At 38.4% G+C, this 25,569-nt stretch overlaps 1 long non-coding RNA gene across 1 annotated transcript in view; it reads left to right on the top strand.

Moving 5' to 3' along the window:
- The window catches only part of LOC118545274 (uncharacterized), a 49,557-nt gene extending 24,690 nt beyond the window's left edge, over positions 1-24,867 (top strand). The window contains exons 2-3 of the long non-coding RNA XR_004922022.2: positions 19,758-19,830; positions 24,764-24,867. This is a non-coding gene — a long non-coding RNA (uncharacterized LOC118545274). The remainder of the gene's footprint in view (positions 1-19,757; positions 19,831-24,763) is intronic.
- Positions 24,868-25,569: the final 702 nt, after the last annotated feature.

The following is a 25,569-nucleotide window of genomic DNA, read 5'->3' as shown; positions in this document are numbered from 1 at the left end:
AGTGGCATGATAACAAAAAATAAATTTAGAGAGCGTTGTTGCTAGGACTGGATTTGTAACATGAAGACAATACCTCTGGGCACTTGAGCCCATGAAAAAGCTAGGTACGGTCTAAGAGCAGTATCTAAGAAGCAAGCAAAACCTGATGAATGAGAGAGCAAAAACATTGTTGGCTACTTTTGGAGTTCTCGACTTAAACCATAACTTATCAGAAGAAAGGACCTCAATCACTTTATGCCATCTTTAACCAGAGTTCATATGTATCTTTCCTACCCCTGCAAGTTGGCTTTATTTGGGTCCTCTACTCTCTAAATACAAGATATAGTAGAGGTTTACAATCTAAAACTGTTTCTTCTTTGGGTACCCACCCAAGCCATGTTTTGGCATATTCAAATAGGGCACAGGAATCCCAGCTACTGGGACTGGATATGCGTCCTTTTTAGGGCTGAGAGGTGAAGGGATTTCAAAATGTTATGATGCTCACATGATCCAGAAGAGCTGATTTCTATTGTGTGGTCTGTTGCCTTGTTTTCTCCAATGAGGATCCTGTGATATTATATACTCAGTGGGACAAGGACAAAAGGGAAATCAGATCCTCGTTTTATTCTTAGCTGGACTACAGCCTGCTACCAGAATATAAGAATCCCCCCATAAGGTGCAACTTGGGCTTCAGACCCAAGCAGCCCTCTTTTTTTCCCACAGGACCCCTAAATGTGCTGCCAATCCTAGAGTAATGCAATCTCCCCAGGACCTGAATGATGTTTAAAAAAAGGAAAGAGGAAGCATGGTGACTAGGCCCTTACGTTAATTTATCAATCTTACTGCATATATGCAAGACAGTAGAACAGGAATGAGAGTAAGATTTGGGTTCATGCCAACTCACGTTCATTAAGCACACAGAAGCTGGAACCCAAAGGCCACAAGCTACCACCATATGTTCATTTGCAGTGGCCAGGCCACCTGGGAAACTTGGCCCAACTGTATAAGCAACTCCAGTCATGTTATCCCCCATACCTCCCGCAAGATATGGCAGAGTAACAAGAAGAAGATGGGGAAAGAGAAGCTTTCCCAGTTTTCTTCCTCCTAAACTGGTGAAGCCAGAACTGGTATATTGATCCTTCTCTTCACCTGATAAATGAAGGTAAGAAAATCTAGATAGCACAGCTGTGAAAATCCGCTTTGTTAGAGGAGTTCACGTCTGGGACAACTTAAGCTTCAGAGGGAGTTTCTTTGATTAAAATATCGATTTAATGGTAACAAGAAAGTTTTTAAAAGTACACATTTAAGGAAATGAGTATTTTTTTCATAGATGGTTAATTATCCCGACCACATAATATTAATGGCTGGTGTTGCTAAGGGGATATGATGTTCCACACAGTCCCTCAGTCTGCTAACGTTTTCACTTGTCCACTTCCTCCCATCAGTCTTGAATCTAATCCAGTCAGGTTTTTGCCATGCTTGTCCACGGATGCTTCTCTTGTCGAGGTCACCAGTGAATGCCAGTTTGTCAAACCCAGGTCCAGTGGAAGTTCTGTGCCAATGTGGGGCCACTGCAGTAAAGCAATAAATGGGTAGCATTTAGCATGGGGAGGACCTAAGGTAACCCCGAGCTTGGTTCCCCTTGTTCCTGCGAGGCAGAAAACAGATCCAGAAAGTCCTTCTGTGGGGCAGAGAGAAGGAGGTAAGGCAGGATATGGAAAATAACTCAGAATTAAGAGTCAGCATAGTTGGAGTGGTGTAGGTGAGGGAACCCTATAGTAGGGCTGTGGAATGGACAGGCCAAGGGCTAGTGCAGCTGAGTCTTTGAGGTTCAAGGGAGGTAGGAAAGAAGTGCAGGCAGTAGGGGGAAATGGCCTTCTTTTCCTGCTTCATGTCTCCATGAGCAGACCTCCACTAGAATCACATTCTTGGCCCCTCTCCACCTCATCACTTTTCACCAGGAAAGGAGAAGGAACTGATAACAATGCTGAATTGGGGAGAGAGAATTGAGAAAATGTAGTGCATTTCCTCCCTCCCTCTCTGGATCTTTCTACCTGCAGAGCACACATTTTGCTCCTCTCTCTTGAGGTAAATAGGGCCTGTCTCTGTGGGGGGTTGGGGGGGAGTGTATTTGCCTACTTGTTGTGCCAATGAGGGAATGTCAGCCTGTCCAATTAGGTAGAGAATATTAGCCAACTTGTGGGCCACAAGACCTAAGCTATGTTCTCCCATATCCTTTTGGTCAGCAATCTCAATTTCCCTAAGTCCTCTGTTTTTTTCTTAACTGGATCTCAACTGGAGCAGGAAGTTTACTAGTTTACTAGTCTTTTCAAATCCCAATAGAGATTCTAGATGGCACTCTCAATACTTTTGTTATACAGGCAACAAGCAATATGACAATAGAATGAAGGGAAATATGGGGTCAGTGTGTGTGTGTGTGTGTGCGTGTGTGTGTGTGTGTGTGTGTGCATGAGTGTTTAATAGGAACTATTATAGAGTATTTGTAGGTAATAAGATTATCCAATAGTAAGGGACAAATAATAGAAGATACAGGGAACAGATGATAATTGCAGGGGCAAAGCCCTTCCACTAGACAAAAGGAGCGCATGGAAGCTTGTGCACAGGTGGAGTGGCCACCCTCAGAGGAGAGCAGGGGCTAAATGCCCATGGCAATAGGAAGGAAAACAGAGATTATGGGTTCAGATATAATCAACCATGTGGGAAGACAGGGAAATTCTCTCTGATGGCTTCCATTTTCTCAGTGAGATGGAAAAACAGGATCATCTGTTATTAAAATATGGACCAAAATGTAAATATTTGGATCTAGGTTTGTTGATTCCATCTAATAATAATTCAGTTTCACCCAGTGGCCATGTGATTTCTTCAACATCTAACTAAACCTGAAGTCTCTTACCCCTGTATGGAGTCTGGTCTTTCTGGTTTTATTTTTAATTTTTTTATGAATATTTATTCTTTTTTTTTATTATGTTATGTTAATCACCATATATTACATCATTAGTTTTTGATGTAGTGTTCCATGATTCATTGTTTGCGTATAACACCCAGTGCTCCATGCAGTAGGTGCCCTCTTTAATACCCATCACCAGGCTAACCCATCCCCCCACCCTCTTCCCCTCTAGAACCCTCAGTTTGTTTCTGAGAGTCCATAGTCTCTCATGGTTCGTCTCCCCCTCCGATTTCCTCCCCCAAACAACTTCAAATTCTTTGCAGATGCCGAATTGATAAATAAATAAACAGATGTATAATGGATGAACAAGTAAATAAAATAAATGCACACTAATTGCAAAATATTCTAGCTATTCTTTACCATAAGATTATTATTAAACTATCAGGGAAGAAGTTTTGCATTCCATCGTATTTCCCTGAGTGGAATTTGAGACCAGTGTAGTCCTATTTGTAGGTCAGAGCTAGCGACATAGAACCAAAGACAAATTTAGCCATCTTTTCAATATCCTGACACTGGACCTATCACAAAGGGTCTACTTAAAATACTACAATGTTTCTTAAACAAACATTTTAGAATGATAAGCATTTTACTTCTTATTTTGATGAAGAGCGACACAGACAAGGGATGGCCAAGAAGCTGGCTCTGTGTTTTATAATATATAAAACAGGGGAAAGAATTTTGAAACAAATCAAAGACATCTGTCAAAGTCATAAGAGGCTAAATCCTCTTTGTCTCCCATCCTACCGCGATCTTATATACTAGTATGCAAGTTAATTAAGGGAAAAGTAACAGATTAGCAAAAGTGACAAAACTGAACATTAAATAATTCTCAGTTGCAAGAGTCAAAATTATGAAAGGACAAGTGAAAACAGAACAAATCAGGTAATAATTGAACATCATATCCCATTAGGGATACCAGCCATGTTTATATGATCAATCATCTATGATAAAAAAGACATATCCTGTAGGAGAAGGGTGAAGAGCAAAGGTATTTATTTCCCTGTAGGGATATGAACTAGGTAGAAGGGGCAGAGACTCTCAGAAGCATAACTTAAAGCAATGCTCCCAAATTACTAATGACCAGGAAATTGTAACACTTTTGAAAATGGGAAAAGGGATTTACTCAATTAAGACACTGCCTTCATATCAGTGAGTCAGAGACAGAGTCACAAAGAGTGAACTCAAATATATAGGTGACAGGTATATTGAACATGCAAAGAACTTTCCATTTACACTTGCCTTAAGTTCAGATGCTAACTCACTTGTTTTTGAATATAATGGCCCATAAAACAAAAATGAAGAAAAATGCAAGAGGTAATATAAGAGAATAATAAAATGATTCAATTTTCAAAATCTGTTTTGTTCCCTGATATTCTTAATATAAATAATAATCTCTAAACATTATATTTTATATTGTCTATGGAGATATCCAACTCGGACTTCATTGACATTTGATGAAGTAATAGTGTCATGTGAAACATTAAATGGGAAAGTAGTTGATAACTTAGACTGTCTACAGAATCAGAATAACACATTCTCTTCCACTTTTGGGGAAACAATATATTTGCCCCATCTTCTCAGGTCCACAGGCCCACTTCTGTTTATAGGATGAAACTGTCCATTTGATCTTGTCAACTTGTAAACAATTCCTTGTAAATAGTCTTTTTTGGGCTTTTGTTTTTCAATGCTTACTCATCAAACCTCTCTATTCTTCAGTATATCCATGACTTGATCTTCCCTTTAGCATGTTCAAAGAATGAATATCTTAATCTGAAGCCAGGGAGGACTTGTTTTCAATAATTGCATCATTCACATTTGTGGACGTGGCTGGCTGTCTCTTAGGTTCCTAAAGTTGTTCAGCTGTGCCTTGATTCACATAAAGCGTGCTGTGAAGGTGATTTAAACATCTCCTGGTTTCCTGTCACAAATTAGAGGTGGTAACATCATGCTCATTGAAGTTTGCTGTACCCCCAACCACAAAAAGGCTGAGGGGAAGGGAAGTATGGACAATAATGCTGCCCATTCTTTCCAGGGCCAAGCTGGGGGTTGGGGTGGGAGAAGGCCAAGAGCCTCAGAAGATGGGACAAACACAATTCACTTCATCTACATTGCTGGTGTGGAAAGACTTCCAGGATGTACCTTGCAAATGATTTAGGCTTTCTGTAGAATTTCTTATCTGCCGACAAGACACAACAGTGTACAAGGAAAGATTTCAAAAACCACGTGTTTTGTCCTGGCTTTGCCTTCACTAGCTCTGAATTTGGGCAAAGCACTTGTGTATTTAGCCCTGTTTTCCCATGAATTGGAATGTTCACACATAACCATGTCCCTACTCCTATTTTTGTTCAACTGTTTTCAAGCTATGTTCTTTAGGAGCAGCTGAGCTTCTGGCTTGGTCTAAAGAGATCCTGGTAATTGCATGGCTCTGCTGGAGATTGTTTTGGAGATGCACATGTTACCCCATTTCTAGCCAAAAAGAAATAAAGGAGTTCAGCCCAGAATGATGAGGACATTTTCCTTGCCCTTGAAACAGCTACTCCTGCCAGTGCCCACCACTGTAGAAGGGTGTGATTTTTGGAAATGCACTAAACCCTCTCGTGGGCAGAAAGGGTCAAGCTAGAACAACCAAAGTCCACATGGCAAGAACAGAAGAAGGAAGAGCCCGTGGAGATATCCTTGAGTTAGTGCATTAACAGAGCTTGAGACTTCTTATTATGGGAAATAATCAATTCTTATTGTATAAGTCAGTTGGATTAGTTTTCCTGTGAAACTTGATACCAAAGCCTCTTACCAGATGGACCGATTCTATAAAATTGGAATTTGAACACCTATATCAGAGATTTTGGGAAAAGAATAGGAGTATGTATAAGTATTTCACATGGTGCTGGTCATATTGCATGGGCTTAGTAAATTTTACCATTGTCATAACTGACAGAGTTGTTATTATCTCCTAATATTTCAGAGTAGGAAAGTTCAAACTAGACAAGTTAAGTGATTTGCCCAAGGTCACACAGTGAGCAAGTAGTAAAGCAACAAAGAGTCTCAAATTTTTAGACTCCTGCGAGACAATATGCTTTTTTGCCTCACTGTGTAGACCTCCTATGTTAGAAAGTATCTCTACTCATCACCATCACCTTCATGCGCCCTAAATTTTATACAGAGTTACTTTCTCACTTTCTAAAATAATGGAACACTAGATAGTCTTTTGATTTAATTTCTCTCTCCTTGTAAGAAGTTTGTTTTACTTTTCACATGCTTACATTCATCTTCATGTTTTCTCCTGAGGAAGTAGTAAAACAAAACACTCCATTTTAAGAGCTGGAAAATCGAAAGCAAAAAAGTAAAGGCTACATATTTTGTTGTTTCACATAATAAACGCTAAGTCTTCAGGTCAACTCATTTCTTTTCCATTTCACTATGTGTATTTTTCTACAATGAGAAGAGAGCCAGAAATTGTGGTGCTATATGCCAAGGGTAGAGCTTGGACTATGGGGAGAGGTAGATGAAAGAACATTAGGAAAGAAACTACCCCATGTTGTCACTTCATTTGCTCCAATTTTCTAACTTTTCCACAAATTGAAGAAGCTGCTAAGTTTTAGTGTTCCTGATGATGTCCTAGATGTCTGGAAAAATTCATTTCACATGAGTTTTGTTTATAATAGTTTGAGTTTCTTTGATTTTTATGTTTTGTCTTGACCTTATGGTTTCAGGACAAGACTGGTTGTTAAATCTCACAGAATTTCCTAGTATATTTGTGCTTTGCAAAGAAACGAAGCTTTCTCTGTCAACTTAACTATGTGTCACTGTGCAGTGGAAATCATGAAATGTGGCATTATTCTTTTGTAGAGTCATCTCCCAAAGAAGTAGTGTTCTTTCATTAAAATTTTTAAAAATTGCTTTAGAGACTTAGGACTTTGGAGTTGCCTGAGAATTAGACGAGCTGGAAAACTGTTTCTCTAAAATTATCAAGAGCTTATTCAGTTAAATAAGCTAATGTGTCCTCATCACAGTTCCCTGCAATTTCAGATTCAGGGTGGTAGGACACAGAAATTCACCTACCAGTGCCCCATGCCAAGTAAACCATGGGGAAAATTAAATCCTCCTACAAAGCTGATTACATCCACTCATATCTGTAATGGTTTGAATGATTGATTCCCCCAAATCATTCCATCTCAGATACATAGTCTAAGGTAGTATTTCCTTCACCAGTGGTCGGTCTAGTCATGGGTATGTGAAACAAATGAGGCAGGAGAGGAAGCTGGGGGAAGATGGGGGGGATTCTGGGATGAGCTCCAGACATTTTATCTTAGGCTGAGTTCCCTAAAGAATTGATAAAGAATTCGATGTGGACCTTTATGAAAGATATTTACTGAGAGCGAGCTCTCTGGAGAGTGGTAATGAGAGAAGCAGAAAAAGGTGTAGAAGAAAAGCTAAGCAAGAATGTGTTCTCAGTGGGTGAATGGCTTCAGCATTGTCCTACAGGAAAACCTGGAACAAAAATTGCACCTGAAGTTGGTTCTACCTTGAGGCAAAGGGTTGACCTTTTGTTCTCCCTTGTGAGTCAGTCATTAGCTGCTGGTTGCCACTCTCTCTTACCCTGCCCTGGAATGAAGGGGCATTACCTCCTAGACAGGGTGCCTTCTATTTGGCCAAATGCAATTCTCACAGCAGCTTGGGGACAAGTGTGAAGGGGATCTGAGCAAGACATCAGCAACATTCCCTACTGATATGATAGGCAAACCTGCTGTGTGTCTGAGGATACCCACACATAGGAGAGGGCAGGTCCAATTCACCACATGGAAATGGGACAGACCTTTAGCAGACTCAACATACTCTGGACTTCCTTTTATATGAGATAAATTGCAGAAGCCACCTAGGCTTATCTTCTGTTCCTTGTCATCAAAATATTCTGGCTTAATACATATAAAGAGGTGATGTTTCACATATTACTATTGTAATAGGTGTACTTGGAAATAAAACATTCAAAGGGCAGACAGATATAAATCAAAATATGTCTTCTCCCTGTCCCCCACCCATAGCCATCTCCTCAGATAAGTTGACTATTTCGATTCTTCTCATTTTTTCTCCATAACACAAAGGATTATGCTTATTATATTTCTATTTCTTTATAGTATCTATTGACGTCTTGCCATTCAACATGAGAAATTTAGCTCATTGATATTACCTCTACTTTCCTGCTCATCTGTCTAATGTTTATCAGTTATGTGTATTTCTTATGTCTTTATTTTCTTATGTTGGGACTTAAAAAATAAATTTATTGCTCTTTAATGGATTCATTAACTTCAGATGGTTTCTGATTCCCCAGATATAATATGTGGCAAGGTGTGTGTCTGCACCTCTTCCTTGACCCTTCTCCTTGCTCTAGATCAAAACTTTGCTCTGTTCTACCATTTTCCTGTTGTTAAGGTTTATAACAGTCCTATTTCTCCATAACCCTTATAGCAGTCCTTGTTTAAGCCCACCGCTCCCGGTCACTGTATACTTCTAGAGGTCAGAAGTCCAAATAAATAAATTTAATTAAATATTATATTAAATTTTAATAAATAAATCTTCTGTTGCAGATAGAAGAATAGATTTAAGGGGAGGTGACCAGAATGAGGACTTGTCCAGTGAGGATTTGAACCAATGGGAGAATAAATGGGAACATAGCATAAAGAGTAAAGAAGGAGAGAGAGATTTAAGGAACAGTTAGGAAATGAAATCAGCAAAACATGGTCATTGATGAAAGTGGGGTTAAGTGAAAAGGAGGAAATAAATAACATCCCAAGGTGTCTAGCCTGGTGACTGCTGTAGCCACTGATGGACCAAAGGCCAACAGGAGATGGAAGGGACAAGCAGAGTTGATAAGTTCAAATTGGGAGATCCAGAGTTTATGGTATCTGTGGGGTATTTAAGAAGAAATAGACAACAAACACTTGGGGAAAAAATCAAGATTTTTATAAATACAAGTTATTTCATAAAGTAATCTGAATCTGAAATTAGATAAAAATAACTAATGGATGCAGAATTGTTCTCACATAAGGAAGCATAAAAGTTGATGGTGAGGTTGGAAGGCTGCAAGAGGAAAAAGAGAGGATCAGTAACATTGGGATACCCTGCTTCTTGTCTTATCCTAGGCTCTCCCCCAGGAAAGGGGAAGGAAGGAGCAAGAATTCAGAAGAGCGGGAAGCTAACCTTTGGGGAATGCATTTCTTAGCAGGACATTTTTAGAGGCTGCTAGGATGACACTCTGTGGGAAATCATCACAGCTGGAGGGAGTTCCTGGGGAACAATAAAGCTGGACTGCTTCTCAAGCACAGGGCCAGCCCGAAGCACCAGGGCGTGGCCAGGAAAGGAACAGCAACTCTAAGTACATCCAACAGAACAAGCTCCAGACATATGCTGATCAGATGTGCTTTAGACAGGAGTTAAAACAAGAGAAACATAGCTGTGAATGAATAACAGAAACACTTAAGCTTTAATATTCTTCCTCCGATCTGCTTTCTAGAGTCCTTTATTTTTACTCTTCAATGTGTATGCCTTCATTTTGTTTCAAAATAATGAACAGAACTATGAAAACAGGGAGTCAACTTGAAAAAATAAGTCAATTGAAAAGATAAGGATATCACCAAGACACCTCCTTTCTTCTGTTCACAGTAGACTGTAATTATCAGTGAAGTAACACATGGTTCCTTGAATATTTATTAGTTTGCTATGACTGCTGGCATTCCTTGGCTTGTGGCCACATCACTCCATTATCTGCCTCTGTGTTCACCATCCTTTCTCCTCTTCTGTCTGTTTCCCTGCTGCCTCCGTCTTACAAGAATACACGTAACTGCATTTAAGGCCCTTTGGCTGATCTGATCTCAAAATCCTTTACTTAACTACATCTGCAAAGACCCTTTCTCCAAATCAGGTCACATTTACAGGTCCCAGGGAGTAGGTGCTTGGGGGACATAATTCCAGCTATTACATATTTACAGTTTGCAAAACTAAAAATATTACACAATGATGGTAAATACTCAAGGTAGTATTGCGTGGTATTACATAAAGTTAGGTCTAGAATCATCAGACTTGGGTTCAAGTCCCCGCTCTCTAGATATTACCTATGTGACTTTGAGCAGGTGATTTCATAGATCTGTACCTCACTGTCCTCATCAGTAAGATGGGGCCAATATTACCACCTCCATGGAAGGGTTTCAGGGAGGAATAAGTGAAATAATGCACTTAAAATATTTAGCAAGTGATTTGCAATTAGCAAGCTTTCAATATCACCTATTGATAAAATTAGTAAGAACAGCGGTGGAAGAGCTCTGTGAAATTTCCAATATTATCACCAGTTATGTTCTTTTATATTTAAAATTACTTCCTCTTGAATTACAGAAAAAAAAGGTAGAGACCAGCTGAGTAATTTTAGTCTGAAGAAAAGACATCAGAATAACCTTTATAAAATAATAGGATCAATAAACCAGAAGTAAGAGGTGCCACGGACAGAGATACTGAATATGAACACATGGGGACTTCAGCCTCAATCGTTTGCCTCACAGCAACACAAATACAGAATCAATTTCCAAGAAAAAGTACAAAAGCAAATCGCAGAAATGCTTTTAAACCAGTAGACTTTAATTGCTTAAAGGATGACTAAAGGAGAAGCCATAATTTTAGATTAAAATGGAAAAAAATGATATGATTGTTAGTCTAAGCAGCCCCTTTTAGTGCCCACAGTCATTACATTTTTTAAGATAATAAGAAATACTATCACTGTAGAGAAAGATCCTGTAGAATTCTGTCACTTCTTTAAGGCATCAATTTGTGAAGCTACCCAGGATGGAGCATGTTCTCATCAGCAGGCAGAAGTGTATGGTATGGTGATTTCATGCTGGTGAAATCGATTTCTTACCCATTCTTTTATTTTTCATTTAGAGTTGAAGAAAATTTTGAGAGAAAGACAGGGGTTCAAATCTATTTCAAATCAACTGTAAATTTGTTTTTGGAGAAGAGTGTGGGTGAAGTTTGGTGTATATATAGGAAGTCAGTTTTAGGGGAAGAATTCACCAGAAGCACACAACAGTTACTCAGAATGACCAAATCAGCTAAATATCTCTCCTTATCAACTTTACATACAAAGGGGTTGCATTCAACATGAAGTCTGGTTTTTTCCCCTGAAATTATGTGTGAATGGCAGTGTTTTGCAGAACAGGATCTCTGTGGGAAGCTTTATTTGCCCCGTGCTGATGTAAGAATCAGCAATCCCACTCCCATTCCAGTCTTACCTTTAGCAGCTCTTCTCAATTTCCTTGTTAATTTCCTTGTCAACCACAATCACTTCCCTGACACCACCTTCTAATGGGATTCTTCTTGTTGCTTCCCTGTAACTGAATTATTGAAAAACCTCCTGTTGTAACCATCAGCATGTCTTTTTATTAGAGTCAACGTTATTATTCGTCCTAACAGAGGAGGCCAGATTGTGAAAAAAACCTTGTAACAAAAATTTTCCATGTTGGGAGAGTTTGATTCAGCAGCTTTGCTATAAGGCTCAGGAATCTGGATTTCTTAAAATCTCTCTAGTAACTTGATTTATATGATGTTTTCTGGTCATTTACGTAAATCAACGGGCAGGTTGTATAAGAACCTTCTCCCTAGAAGAGTGAAAGGCACTTTGATTCTGCACCTTGTGACTTCTAGTGCCTGGATGTGGTAATATTTATACCTTGTGTGTGTGTGTGTGTGTGTGTGTGTGTGTGTGTGAGCACATCTATGTATTTTAGAGTGTGTGTAATAATGCCTATTTATTTCTAGATAGTTGGAAAAATCTTGATTTAGACTGTTAGTGGAAATAAGGAAGCAAAAAGTAAGCTCCCTAAAAACTCAAGAGCTTTAAAATTATTTGAGAATTGATTCCAGTGACAAAGATAGATTGTTAGAGACACAGAAAAAATAACAAAGGATGAATCCGTCTAGAGTATCATAACCACCCATGTTCTTAATCTTTTTTACTTCCTTCTATGCATGATATTTTATGGGTTCCATATATTTTTGAAGCTCTCAATTCTTTTTTAGAGCAGAGTTGCTAGTAACTAACAATGATAAGATTAGTAACGATACTAGCAACAGTTGACATCATCTGTTAAATTGAACATCTGTTAAGTTCCAGACACTATGGCAAGCACTTTACATATAATATATCTAAAGTCACAACTACTTTATCAGAAGGATATATTACTCTTCCCATTTTACTGAAGAGGAAACTGAGTACTGAGCTTCCAAAAAGTCAAGTCATGCAACTGAAAAGTGGTTGGTCTGGGTCAATCCCTTGAAATCTGATTTCAACTTTTACCACTTCTATTAAATGAATAAAATCATTTATATTTAAAGAAATGGCCTTTTAAGGGCATCTGTGTGGCTCAGTCAGTCGAGCAACCGACTCTTGATTTCGGCTCAGGTCCTGATCTCAGGGTTGTGCGATCAAGCCCCTCATCAGGTTCCAGGCTCAGTGGGGAGTCTGCTTGAGGATTCTCTCCCTCATTCTCCCTCTGCTTCTGCCCCCTCTCCCTCAAACACATGCTCGCTCTCTCTCTCAAATAAAAAAAAAAAATCTTATAAAAAAAAAAGAAATGGCATTTTAGAGCCCAGGTTTATTTGCAACTTGGCAAAGTTTTGCCTCAGGACACAATGCCATGAGACCAGATTTTTGTTATGGCATACATTATTTATACTATGTCTGCTTCCCAAAGGAATTTGGGCTGGTTTACAAGAACAGACACATATATGCTAAAGGAAAACAATCTAAGAATGAGAATCTTTAACAGAAGGGAGAATGAATAGTTCCCACCAGAAGACCTACTTGAAATGAAACCACTGTGATTCAAAACTAAGTCTTGACCACTGAGACACAAGAGTGATCAACATGAGTTTGCAGATTAACTTTCTTTTTTCCTTTTTTTTTTTTGTTTTTTGTTTTCTGAATGTAGTGAGAAGATTTCTTGAGATATTAATCTTGGAAATGCTTCTTTTTTTGAAATTTTGCCATGGAAATGATCAGAAAGAGAAGAGAATCGGGTCGCATCTCTGGGCGGCTGCACAAGGGCCTTTGGGGGATGGGCATCACGAACACAGAGGAGGTCACGGGTCTCAGAGAGAAGGTCCTGCCTGATGCAGCCACGTGAAACCTGGGGACTTCCCTCTGCTCTTATACAAAGGAACCATGTCCACCTTCTGATTTGGGCTGCCTGCATGTCTTCTATGGTACATGCAGCAGAAGGTCCCCTGCCTGTGTTGCTGGAAACTAGTCCCATGAGAGCAACAGCTTTGCCAACAACCTGGGACTCGAGGCAGACTCCTTGATCTTTCGAGGGGGTGGGAATGGTGTGGGATAAAAAGCCCCAGTACAAAAATGAAAGGGAAACCAATCCTACACTATCACTGACATAGGAGGAATTTAGTGCTTCAACACACACACACACACACACACACACACACACACACACAGTGATTTTTTTTTAGAAGACATTGAATATTGCCATAAGAAATATATCCTTTCATATTTCATTTTTCATTTAAAAAATCACTTTCACATGGGGTATGAATAGCGTAATAGAAATTTTTTAAAGGATGCAGAAACACATTTCAATAAATAGTTTCTTATTCCCTATTTTGAACTGTAGTTCACTGGAGGCCTTTGTATGATAAATTAAATCAGAGCAGTTCAGATATGTTTCTTTCGGGCTACCCAGCTTAATGAGAAGTTACCACCTAGGGCAGCAATTGTGCATTAGAATCTCCTGGGAGGCTTGTAAAACCAGCTTGCCAGGCCCCACCTCCAAATTCAGTAGGTCTGGGGTGGGGCCCATTAATACACATTTCTAACAAGTTCCCAGATGCTGTTGCTTCTGCTGGTTTGGGACCACACTTCAAGAAGCATTGACTTGGGGGACTTAAGAACTTGAATTTTTAGCATATCCCTTAAGATTTGTCACAAATGCTGATGGCCTCACTTTGAACGGACACTTCACAAAGGCTGGGGTTAAGCAAACACACATAAGTATTTTCTCGGGGTTAAGCAGTGGCCTAGGTTATGCGCTTAATCCTTACAACTATCCCATCAAGTAGGGTAGTATTATTAGCCTCATTTTGCAGATTGGGGAGCAGAGGCACAGAGAGGTTAAGTGACTTGCCCACGGTAATAGTCGGTAGATGACAGAACTAGGATTTGAGGCCAGATTTTCTCTTTGTTTCTTGTAACTATGATACACTGCCAGCCACTGAAGTCCCTAACCAGTCCTGGAACTGCAAGTATTTTCTCTGAGTACTTTAGATAAAGAGTATGTAGTTGGGAAGTTGGCCTCTTGCTATGATAAATTACTACAGCATTTGGGATGGGAATTAAACCAACTGGTACACCAACCCCCGCAGAGAGATGTGACCCAGAAGGCTTGTAGGCAAGAGCAAACTTCCCACGTTTAGAATTGTACACCACTCTCTCCTGGGACTAGAAATCTTCCAAGGCTTCCCTTCACACTTAGACCATGATCCCAACCCTCCCTCAACCTGATCTGACTTCCCCTCAACCCCACTCATCCCCACCCTGCACCTGTTCATTCTGTTTGCCTGCAGACCCCCTCTTTCCACATTCCCTGCTCTGCTCTTGCCTTGGCTGGCTTCTACCTGAATCTTGCCAGTGGATGGCACTGGGGGGAGAGAAGGAAAGGGGGTGTTGGAATATTCACCCCTGATTTCTCTGACCTGTCTCCTCCATGGCTCCTGCCCTTGTCAGGAAGTCCAACTTCTGCGGCATGGTACTTCCTGGGCCCTGGTACCCCTGCAGACTCCCTTAGTGCTCACAGCTTGCAGCTGCTAAAGGCTTCTTGCCATTTCTAATCTTCAGGTTGCCTCACCATCCCATCTGGATTCTTAGCTCTCCTACCACCCATGCAACCAGTTCTACACATTAATTTCCTCTATTTTAAATGCATTAAGTGTTTATTACTTTCCTCATTAGACTGTGACTGGTACATCCTCATTCATCTGTACCAGCCACCTGGATGTCTTTCTTCTCCTTAGACACAGTGAGTTTCTGTCCCAGGAGGTTTGTGTTATTGTTCCCTCTATAAAAAGCCCTTCTCTCAGTTGGTCTCATGGCTTACTCTCACATGCCATTCCAGTCTTGGTAGAAATGTCACTTCCTCAGAGAGCTTATCTAATCATCCTGTCTAAAGTAAATTACCTGGTCTCACTTTATCAGATTTTTCTGTTTAATTTTCTCAGAACACTCATCACTAACTAAAGTGATATTGCTTACTTAGTTGTTTACTTATTTACTGATCATCTTTCCACAATAGGATGTAAGCTCCACGAGAGTGGGTCTCTTGGGTGTCTCATTTATTACTGTGCTTTGATATAATGGGTACAGCAATGTCTGGCACTTAATAAATAGCTTTTGATGGACGGACTAACCAGCTGATACCCAAGTGATTGAATGAATAAATGAATGCTGCTTCTGTGTGATGACCCTAGGAGGGCAAATAGGTAATGCCTTGAATGCCAACTCCGATCAATTAGTCATGTCTATACAGAATACAAAACAGCCTAGCCCAGAGGATTTTGAGGTTAGGTCTTAACAATGACCAAATTGAATCTTAAAAGAATTTTAATTTGACGCCTGGAGCAGGTTGGATTCTAAATGGTCTGTTAACACAATATGCACGATGGTCTGCATTAACCAGAGAATGTATCCAGGATGGCTGAATGACTTAGTGACCTTAGCTATTTAACACTGTCCACCTAAATGCTAGAGAATGTCTGCCTGCCTCAAAAGAATGGTTTGGGTTTTAGATATTGGATATTGTACTGCTCTTTCTGACAGTGACTGGGGTGAAGTTTCAACTGATGAAACAAAGAAAGGTCTGTATCTTCTGTTTTACTGCTGAAGCAGAGAATGTGCATGATGTTTGTTCAAAAGTGATCTATATTTCATGGCAGAAAGTTTAGAAAATGCATAAATCTTAAAAGAGGAGAATTACCCAGAGAAAATCACTGCTAATGATTTAGTATGAAAATTTCCAGTATCCTTCCATGCACACATATGCATTATTTTCACAAAAACTGGTTCTTTTATACATACTGTTTTATATCTTGCATTTTTTCACTATAATATATTACGTCCATTTCCCCATATTATTGGATAGTCTTCTAGCATGCTGCCCTAAGATCTTTACTATATTTCGTCATAATGCCATATGGATCATTGGATTTAATTATTTTTCTGTTGGTGGATTTATAAAGGTAGTTTTATTTTTTAATGTAATATATAGATCTTTAACATTCTTTTAGCTATAGATCTGCACAAGTGCATACTCATGTCTTTGGAACATATTACTTATGGAGCAATTACTGTCTTCTTCATTAATAACTTTTGTAATTTCCATTGAGCTGTGCATCCACGTTAAAATAATTCAAATATGTTTTAAACATTAGTTTTCATGTTCTTTGCCTTTCCTCTAAAGGCATTCTTCATGAACTTAATTTTATTTCTTTTTCTTTTTTTTTTAAGACTTTATTTATTTATTTGAGAGAGAGAGACAGAGAGCACAAGCACAGGGAGTGGCAGAGGGAGAGGGAGAAGCAGACTCCCCGCTGAGCAGGGAGCCTGATGCGGGTCTCGATCGCAGGACTCCAGGATCATGACCTGAGCCGAAAGCAGACGCTTAACGGACTGAGCCACCCAGGTGCTCCTCATTTTATTTGTTGATTATTGGATGAATGTCTCCTAGTCATTAAAGAATGGTGAATACATGGGTGACATACTTTATGAGCCCTTCCAAATGTGAGCGTGGGTTCTAATTGCCCTTATAATTGATATTCAGTTGGGCCTGGGACAACATGTTTGGTCACGTTTCCCTAATTGCCTTAGAATTTTCTTGCATATGGTTCTGCAGAAGAAAAAGCTTGACTTAACCTGAATTTTGGCTACTTACAGGTTATGGATATAGATGTAGATACAGATACAGACATAGACAAGATATGTGTAGTTTTCGATATAATCATAACTACATGTTTTCGTCTAGAGGTTCTGCAGACTATTTTTCTAATCTTTGCAAATAAAAGTCTTGTTAGATGTATTTTGATGTAGATTTCTTTTCATGCATTCTGCCTGTAGGATGGATAAATTAAAAATGCATCTGTAGATATGTTTAGCTCTGGGAAAGTTTCTGATCATTGTTTCAGAGTTTTTGTTCTTCCTTATGAATTAGTCATTTTCTTTTTCTGAGATTTTCTTTCTCTCCATTCCACATCTGTCCTCCTTACTTTCTTTGCATTTCAGGAGAACATCCTAGCTGTCGATTCCAGCTTTTCACATCATGTTTTTCATTCCCTATCATGTGGGTTTTAATTCCTTTATGACGTGTCTAGTTTTTTGAAAAATTTTCACTCCCTATTCTTCTCTTTCTTCGTCTTGAACTGTTCCTTTTTATTTTGGTAGGTTTTTTTCATATGTCTGTCTATTTCTGGTTTAAAGAAGTCATCTCAACTTCTATTTGATTAAAGTGCCAGCATCTTCTAAAAATGTTCTTCTCAGATTATTAATTCGTGATTTTCCACAAATGTGCTTTGCTTCTCAGTCTTTAGAAAGCTTTTTGTTTTTCTTTTTCTCCTCCATTAGACCAAGGGTATGGACTTTTCTTCTGTGGTTTCTTTCAGCTTTTGTGCTGATCAAAATCCATTCTCAGATTTGTATCTGGAGGCCAAGATGCCAAGACAAGTTGCAGTCCGACTACCAAGTTTTGGCAGATAACCACTTTTTCCCCCAAAATTTTGTCCTATTCTCTTTCTTTTTCCATAAATGATTATTTGATACACTGAACAATTGAAATAGATGAAACACTATGCATAGTTACTGGATGTTCTTCCTGTCTTTAACCTAATGCAGGAGGTTTTATACCTGGAGACCATATTTAAATTTGCATTTATTTGCATTTAAATGTACCTAGAAAGGAAAAGGGTGGAGGAAAAACACAATTCTCTCTATCTTTTAAAAAGCAAAACCTTCAAGGAAGAGAAAACAACCCTATCCCAGTCATCTGGTTAAAAGTGTCTGGTGACCCGAATCTAAGGGCACACAGTGAGAGATGTTAAAAACATTTTTATCCTGGGTTACCTATATTTCAAGAGGGAAAACTGTACATACCATTTCCTTTTGGAGGCTCTAGGGAAGAATCCATTCTGGCACCTTTTCCAGTTTCTAGAGGCCACCTGCATTTCTTGATTCCTGACTCTTCATCTTTAAAGCATGTCACTCCAACCTTTCTTTCCAATGTCACATCTCCTTTTCTGACTCTGATTCCCTTACCTCCACTTCCTAATGACCCTCACAATTACATTGGGCCCACTTGGATAATCCAGGATATCTCCCCATGTTGAGAATCTTAATTTAATTACACTTGCAGAATCCCTTTGGCCAAGTAAAAAAACCTATTCACAGGTTCCATGAATTAGAACATGGACATCTTGGTGGGGACATTTTTCTATCTACTTCAACCCCTTTGCTTTAATTTTCTAGGTAAAATTATGCATAGAATATTATCAAATATACCCTTTCCCCAAATCTCACTGTTGGTAAAACTGTATTAGCTACCTGTTGTTACATCACAAATTACTGCCAAAGTAAGCAGTTCATAACATTTATCATCTCACAGTTTTTATGGATCAGAAATCTAGGCATGTAGGTTAGCAGTGTGCCTTCACAGAGGTGCAGTCAAACCATCAGCTAGGGCTATGCTCTCTTCTGAAGGCTTGACTAAGATGGGATCCACTTCTAAGCTTACCCATGTGTTGTTGGCAGGCTCAGTCCTATGCTTTAAGGGCCTCTCCACAGGGCTGTCTCACAAGATGGCAGCTGGGTTTTACCAGATGAAAAATCCAAGAGAGAGCAAGAGAGAACATGCTCAAGATGGAAGCTCACAGCCTTTTTCTAATCTTGTCTTAGAAATGATATCACATCGAGTGCCTGGGTGTCTCAGTTGGTTAAGTGACTGTCTTCAGCTCAGGTCATGATCCCAGAGTCCCAGGATCGAGTCCCGCATCGGGGTCCCTGCTCAGCAGGGAGTCTGTTTCTCCCTCTGACTCTACCCCCTCTTGTGCTCTCTCTCTCACTCTCTCTGTCTCAAATAAATAAATAAAATCTTTAAAAAAAAAAGAAAAGAAATTGTATCACATGACTTTGCCATATTCTGTTCATTAGAAGTGAGTTGATACATCTACCCCATACTCAAGAGGAGTGGATAACACATGAATATTATAAGGTAGGGATTATTAGGTGGCTTCTTAGAGGCTGCCTACCACAAACACCCCAATACATTGAACTGCATGGACTTTCAATGCCAAAATTATACAAATCTTTCTCTTCCTCTATTTCCACTTTAGCATTCCCTAATTCAAATATTAAATAGTAATTCCAGAACGTTTTGAAATATTTTTTTTAAGATTTTATTAATTTATTTGGGAGAGAGAGTGAGAGAGCATGAGTTGGTGGCAGGGGGGCGGTGGGCAGAGGGAGAGGGAGAAGCAGACTCCTTGCTGAGCAGGGAGCCCGACATGGGGCTCAATCTCAGGACTCCGGGATCATGACCTGAGCCGAAGGTAGATGCTTAACCAACTGAGCCACCCAGGGGTCCTAGAATATTTTGGAATATTTTAAATGGAGGAATTTTTAAATGTGTGATTATTTAATTCATTTGTGAAGAATAGAAAAAAATGTAATCATTATGGGTATCAGTTTTATTTTGACAGTGTTTTTTTTCTATTGACAATAAAGGCTGGAGAAAAAAAGAAGAATGAAAATTATTACCCCAAACTGAAATACTCCAGTGGATATGTTCAGATAACAGGTAAATAAAAATCAAATTGGGGGAAAGTATCTCTCTCACCTTAAACATATACCAAAAAGTCCTATGTTATAAAAGACCACTGCATTTCCATCCTACAGTTGAATTAACTACTTGATTATTTCAAATAATGGATGATACATAATGTACATTTATCCCATCTCTTATTATTTCTCTCTCTTTTTGAATAATGCTATTCAACATAGGGATAATTTTTATCATTACAGGAACAATCTAAATTTCAGCACACATTTTTTTCAATGGATTAATGAGAGTTTTGACTTGAGGAATTTCTGTGCCCATCCACCGAAGCAAATCTGTCAGTAATAATTAGTGTTGTTTATTCAATGTTAGCTCTACTGTGTTGGTTCCTCATCTTAGAAAATATAATCCTGGCATTTAAAGTCAGCATGTATGTTCTGTTTACATATTATTTTTTCATTATTAAGGGAACAAAAGGTACAATAGCAAAAAAAAATAGGAGTTGGAAGTTTGAAGATAGAAGGCACAAAATGATAAACATGCTCACCCCAGTTAAAGTCAAGGTGTGAAATATGGAGAGGTTAAAGAGAATAAAAGACAACATAATGATTATAACCATTCTTAAACCTAAATGGGAGTAAAATGAATTTTATACTAGCTGTGTTGGTTAGAGGTTTGAAGAGAAGAATGAAATGTTTTAAATTTAAGGAAAAGCTACTTAAATAGGGGCATTTCAACTTGTTAAGAGAGAGGGTATGGGGAAAAGAGATCATGCATCTATATTATGTGTTTAAGAAACTTTGCAGGTTTTTTTTTTTAATTGAAATGTTTGGTCTGTTCTTATATTCTGTCTGCTATTTACATCGCTTCTTGAATCATTCAGGCCATCCTTAAACCCCTGCAGGCACACGGCAGTATGTTCCTTAGGAGAAAGTGACTCTGTAATAATACATGGCTTCTATAGAATCAGTTTACCCTGTAACTTCAGTCAGTAAGCTCTTGTTGCCTTATTGGGTTGTAACTGTACCTTTCTAGGGAATGGACTCCTATGACCTAATTTGAATCAGGTATTCTTTGGCTAATCCTCTGTGGCTATGTGTGGGGAGAGGGGGGACAGTCACACCACATTTAAAATGGGCACCATCAACCATATAAATGAAGTGAGGAGAGGAAATTGAATTGAAAGGATTGATTTCTAGGAAAAAGAGTCTCAGAACCCAGAACAAAAGTAATATGAAATAAATAAAACCAAAATTTCCAGTATAGCATAATACCTTTAAAATATCTGAAGATATTTATCAGCCTTCCTATGAGTCTTCCCCTTCCTAATTTTTATACCATGAGATTTTTTAAAAGATTTACATATTTATTTATTTTAGAGAGGAAGAGAGAGTGAGAGCGAGAGTGCAGGGATAGGGGCAGAGGGAGAGGGAGAGAAAGAATCCTCAAGCAGACTCCTTGCTGAGCGTGGAGCCCGACATGGAGCTCCCTCCCAGGACCCTGAGATCGTGACCGGAGCCGAAATCAAGAGTTGGCTCCTTAACCGAATGAGTCACCCAGGTGCCCCTAAACCATGAGATTTTTAAAAACTTCTTCTTAGGATTTTGAAGCCCTCATCTTTTTAAATTTGTGAATTTTATATATATTAAACATTACAGCTTACTTTTGTCTGGTTTTTTTTTTTTGAGCTTTGTATAATGGATTTATACAGTATACAGATCCATTTGTGCCTTGATTCCTTTGCTCCACATGCTATTTACAAAATTGATGCTACTGTTGTGTGTAACTGTAATTTGTTTTTTTTTTTTTTTCATATTGTGTGCCAGTGAAAGAATAGGGCACTTTTCTTCTTTTTTTTTATTATGTTATGTTAATCACCATACATTACATCATTAGTTTTTGATGTAGTGATCCATGATTCATTGTTTGCATATAACACCCAGTGCTCCATTCAGTACGTGCCCTCCTTAATACCCATCACCGGGCTTAAAGTCATGCTAATGCTGAGGCACATTGGAAATCTCCCCAGTAGGGTCGTATTATGCACAGTGGTGCTGTGAACCTTCCGGATCATGTATCCTGGTACAGAACAGTATGTGTTTCTCTAGGGTGTATACCAAGGAGCTGCAATGCTATGTCGTAGGCTATGCATGTCCTTAGTTTTACTAGATAAGATCAAAATGCCTTCTAAAGAGGTTACCCCAGTTTACATCATCAACCCCTGGTAGGATGTGAGAGTTCCTCTTGCTCCACATATTCACTATGATTTAGTTATGCTCACATTTTCAACCTCTTCTTTGTGGTTGCATTTTACAAATGTTCCCATCTTAAATCGTGGCCCTTGGAATTGTACCCAATACTTCAGGTGTGATCTAACCAGAGCACTGTTAACTCACTTGTTATTAAATAGTATCCCTCTATGATTAACCTAATCACATCAATTTTGGACTTTTCTAAACCCTGAAGTCTTTTATTGGTAAGTCATGTCTCTCTCATTGCGTATTTTTGCAGCTGATTTTTTAATAGAGCTTCAATACTTTATACTTACTTTTCTTCCTCTTAGTAAATTTGACTTATGATTCTATTTATCAAGATTATTGAAGATAATTTTTCTGTCACCAAAAATATTAGCCATCTCTCAGCTTCTAGCAAGTTTCACCTAATTCATTAGTCTCTCCATGTACGTCACTGATACATTGAGAACAGGGCACAATCTTGGAAAATGTACCAAAAAATTTCCCTCAGGTTAACTCCCAGCTGCTACTCAGGACTCTCATAGTTTGGCTAATTAATCAGTTGCAAAATTATCCCTGTTATTTTATTATCCAGAAGTTTTCACATTCAGCCTATATTCACTAACTTTCAACTGCTAGCCTTTCCTTCTGCTCATAATATAAGGTATAAGGACCCACTTTTTGTGTGTATGTAAACTCTCCCACCCAAGATTCAGATCATTCTGAATTTTGGCCACCCTGAGGTTTTTCTGTAGGACTATAGAACCCTCGACATTCTCCTTTGGTTATTTGCCCCTGTTTTTATCTTGTACACAAGTGTTTGAAATTTGACCCCATCTTGAAGAATCAGCATGTTTTCTTTTTCATATACCCGCTCCTCATTTTCTCACCTGCAATTATGACATCAGAATTAAATTGTCAAGAACTTCCCAACTCTCTGAAATTGAGGTTCTATGGTTTCATAGATTCATGTCATGAAGTCATGCCTACTTTTTCTCTGATTCTTTTTTTATGCCCATCTTTCTAAAATCGAGGGCATACCTTTCATTGGCTACCATGAACTATGAAATGAATGTTTTCTCCCAGGCCTGCCATTTCTCCTTTGGTAAGTGAAGAAATTATTCCTACTGGCAGGCCCTGCTTTATGTGTCGTTACACCGAGTCCTGTGCTCAGAAAGGTCCCACATTTTTCGAGTGCTCTGCTGTCACCATCTTGAAATTCTTAATAAGTTTTGAACAAAAGGCCTACATTTTCATTTTGCATGGAGTTCTGAAAATTATGTAGCTCTTCCTGCTTTCGTAATAGAAAATTACCCATTTGCTGTCTTTATTTCCTAGGAGATAAAGTGGATTACAAAACAAGTTAGGACATTTTCAGGGTTTTTTTGCTTAACAATACTTGCGGAGATGTTTACTATGTTTAGCAACTTATTCCTATAATCATGCTTCAGAGCTTTTGGTCAAAATCTATCTGCAAAATATTTCCTTTAAAAAAATCAAAATTGTGGGACGCCTGGGGGGCTCAGTCAGCTAAGCATCTGCCTTTGGCTTAGGTCATGATCCTGGGGTGCTGGGATCGAGCCCCACATCGGGCTTCTTGCTCAGCAGGGAGCCTGCTTCTCCCTCTGTTTGCAGCTCCCCCTGCTTGCACTCTCATGCATGTTCTCTCTCTCTCTCTCATGCGTGCTCTCTCTAGCAAATAAATAAAAATAAATAAAAAATCTTTTGAAAAAATCAAAATTGCTTCCAACAAAAGAGTAACACATATTTATTGCAAGAAAATTGGAAAGTATGAATAAGACATTTCTACAATTCATAAACAAATGGCTTTAATATTTTACTAGACTTTTTAAAGATCTGGATTTTAACATAATTATGATTAGTCAGCATCTATCAAGCTTTGTAAATTAATATTTTAAATGGTATTATTTTATTATAAAAATACATATTATTGATTTTTAAAAAATGAATCCAGAAGATGGCAAAATTTATTTTATTTTATTTAAAGATTTATTTATTTATTTGAGAGAAAGAGAGCACAAGTGAGAGGGGCAGAGGGAGAGGGAGAGAGAATCTCAAGCAGACTCTGCACCCTGAGATTATGACCTCAGCAGAAACCAAGAGTCAGAAGCTTAACTGACTGAGCCACCAAGGCACCCCATAAAAATATACATTTTTAAAGTTGAAAAAAATTCCAGTGAATCCTCCACTCAGAAATAGCAACCCTGATAATTTTGAATATTTTTCCTAGACACGTTCTATCTCTGTATTTTTCATAGATGAAATTATACTGTATAACTGATTTCTATGCAAATAAATATTCACAAATTACAAATTAGAAAGCATCTGAGAGGGCCTCAGTAATCGATTACACTCCTCCACCCTTCAATCCCACCCTTCAATATCCAGGTTCCTAATTGCTACTGCTATTCTCTTTGCTCTCTTACTTACATACTCCTAACTCACCTTTTGAGACACATCATGTCTCCACAGGCATCTAGGAGCTTGAGGCCGGAGATGTGCTAAATATTTTGCAATGCACATGAGAGTCCACTCCTCCCTCCACAGTAAAAACTATCCAACCCAAAATGCCAATAGTGCTGAAACTGAAAAACTAGTTTAATATAATTCTGGATGTACTACAAAATATAATTACAAAGGAAAAAGAAATAAGAAGTATAAATATTGGAAAGAAGACACTTTTTTTTTTTTTTTTGCAGAAGATGTGATGATGCTCCAGTCAAACCAAGGAAGCCATTTGGAACACTGTTGATTGATTATAATGTGTAACAGAAAAAGGAAGTGTACTAAAACACAAAAAGGTAATGTCCATTACAACTTGTGATATTTTAAGGTGTCAACGGCAAACCAAATGTGTATAAATAATGAGAAAATATAAGTATTTATTTTGTATATACTTTGTTACCTTTTGCAATCATTTTAATTTTTAATCAAATCTATTTTTTTTGTCAACAAATGTGGTTTGGAATTAAGTTTTCTGCAAGAATATGCTCTGATGATGCAGAGGACAACATTCTCAAGGAGTTACCCAGATTAAGAAGCTGTGCTGTCTTGTAAATCAACATATTGCCTCCTTCCCTGACAAAGTCTGCTATGAAAAATATCAGCTGACTTAAATAGTGTGCTTACTGATGCTGTAAAAATTGTGAATTACATAAAGGCTAATGCATTAGTTTTGAGAATATTCTCTTTATTCTATTTACCATATGAGTTGATCATAAATAAGTGTCATTGCATGGCGACATACAAGGGTGGGTTCTCAAGGGGAAAAATTCTACTGAGAATACTTGAGCTATAGAAAAATCTCTTTTTGCTTTTGGTCCCCACATTTTAGTGATGCAAAATGGACATCCAGACTTACTTTTCCCTAATATCTTCTGTATTTTAATAACTGTAATACTTTTATGCAGGAAAAGGATGCAACATGTTTTGCAATGACAGTTAAAAGAGCAAAAAAGAAAGTAAAAAGCTTCAAAAACTGGTTTCTACAGATCATTCTGAACTT

Source organism: Halichoerus grypus, chromosome 2 (genome assembly GCF_964656455.1).
Source record: "Halichoerus grypus chromosome 2, mHalGry1.hap1.1, whole genome shotgun sequence".
In the NCBI taxonomy this organism is placed as follows: Eukaryota; Metazoa; Chordata; class Mammalia; order Carnivora; family Phocidae; genus Halichoerus; species Halichoerus grypus.
The sequence above is the reverse complement of the archived record's forward strand: the minus strand, read 5'-3'. Positions and strand labels throughout refer to the sequence as shown.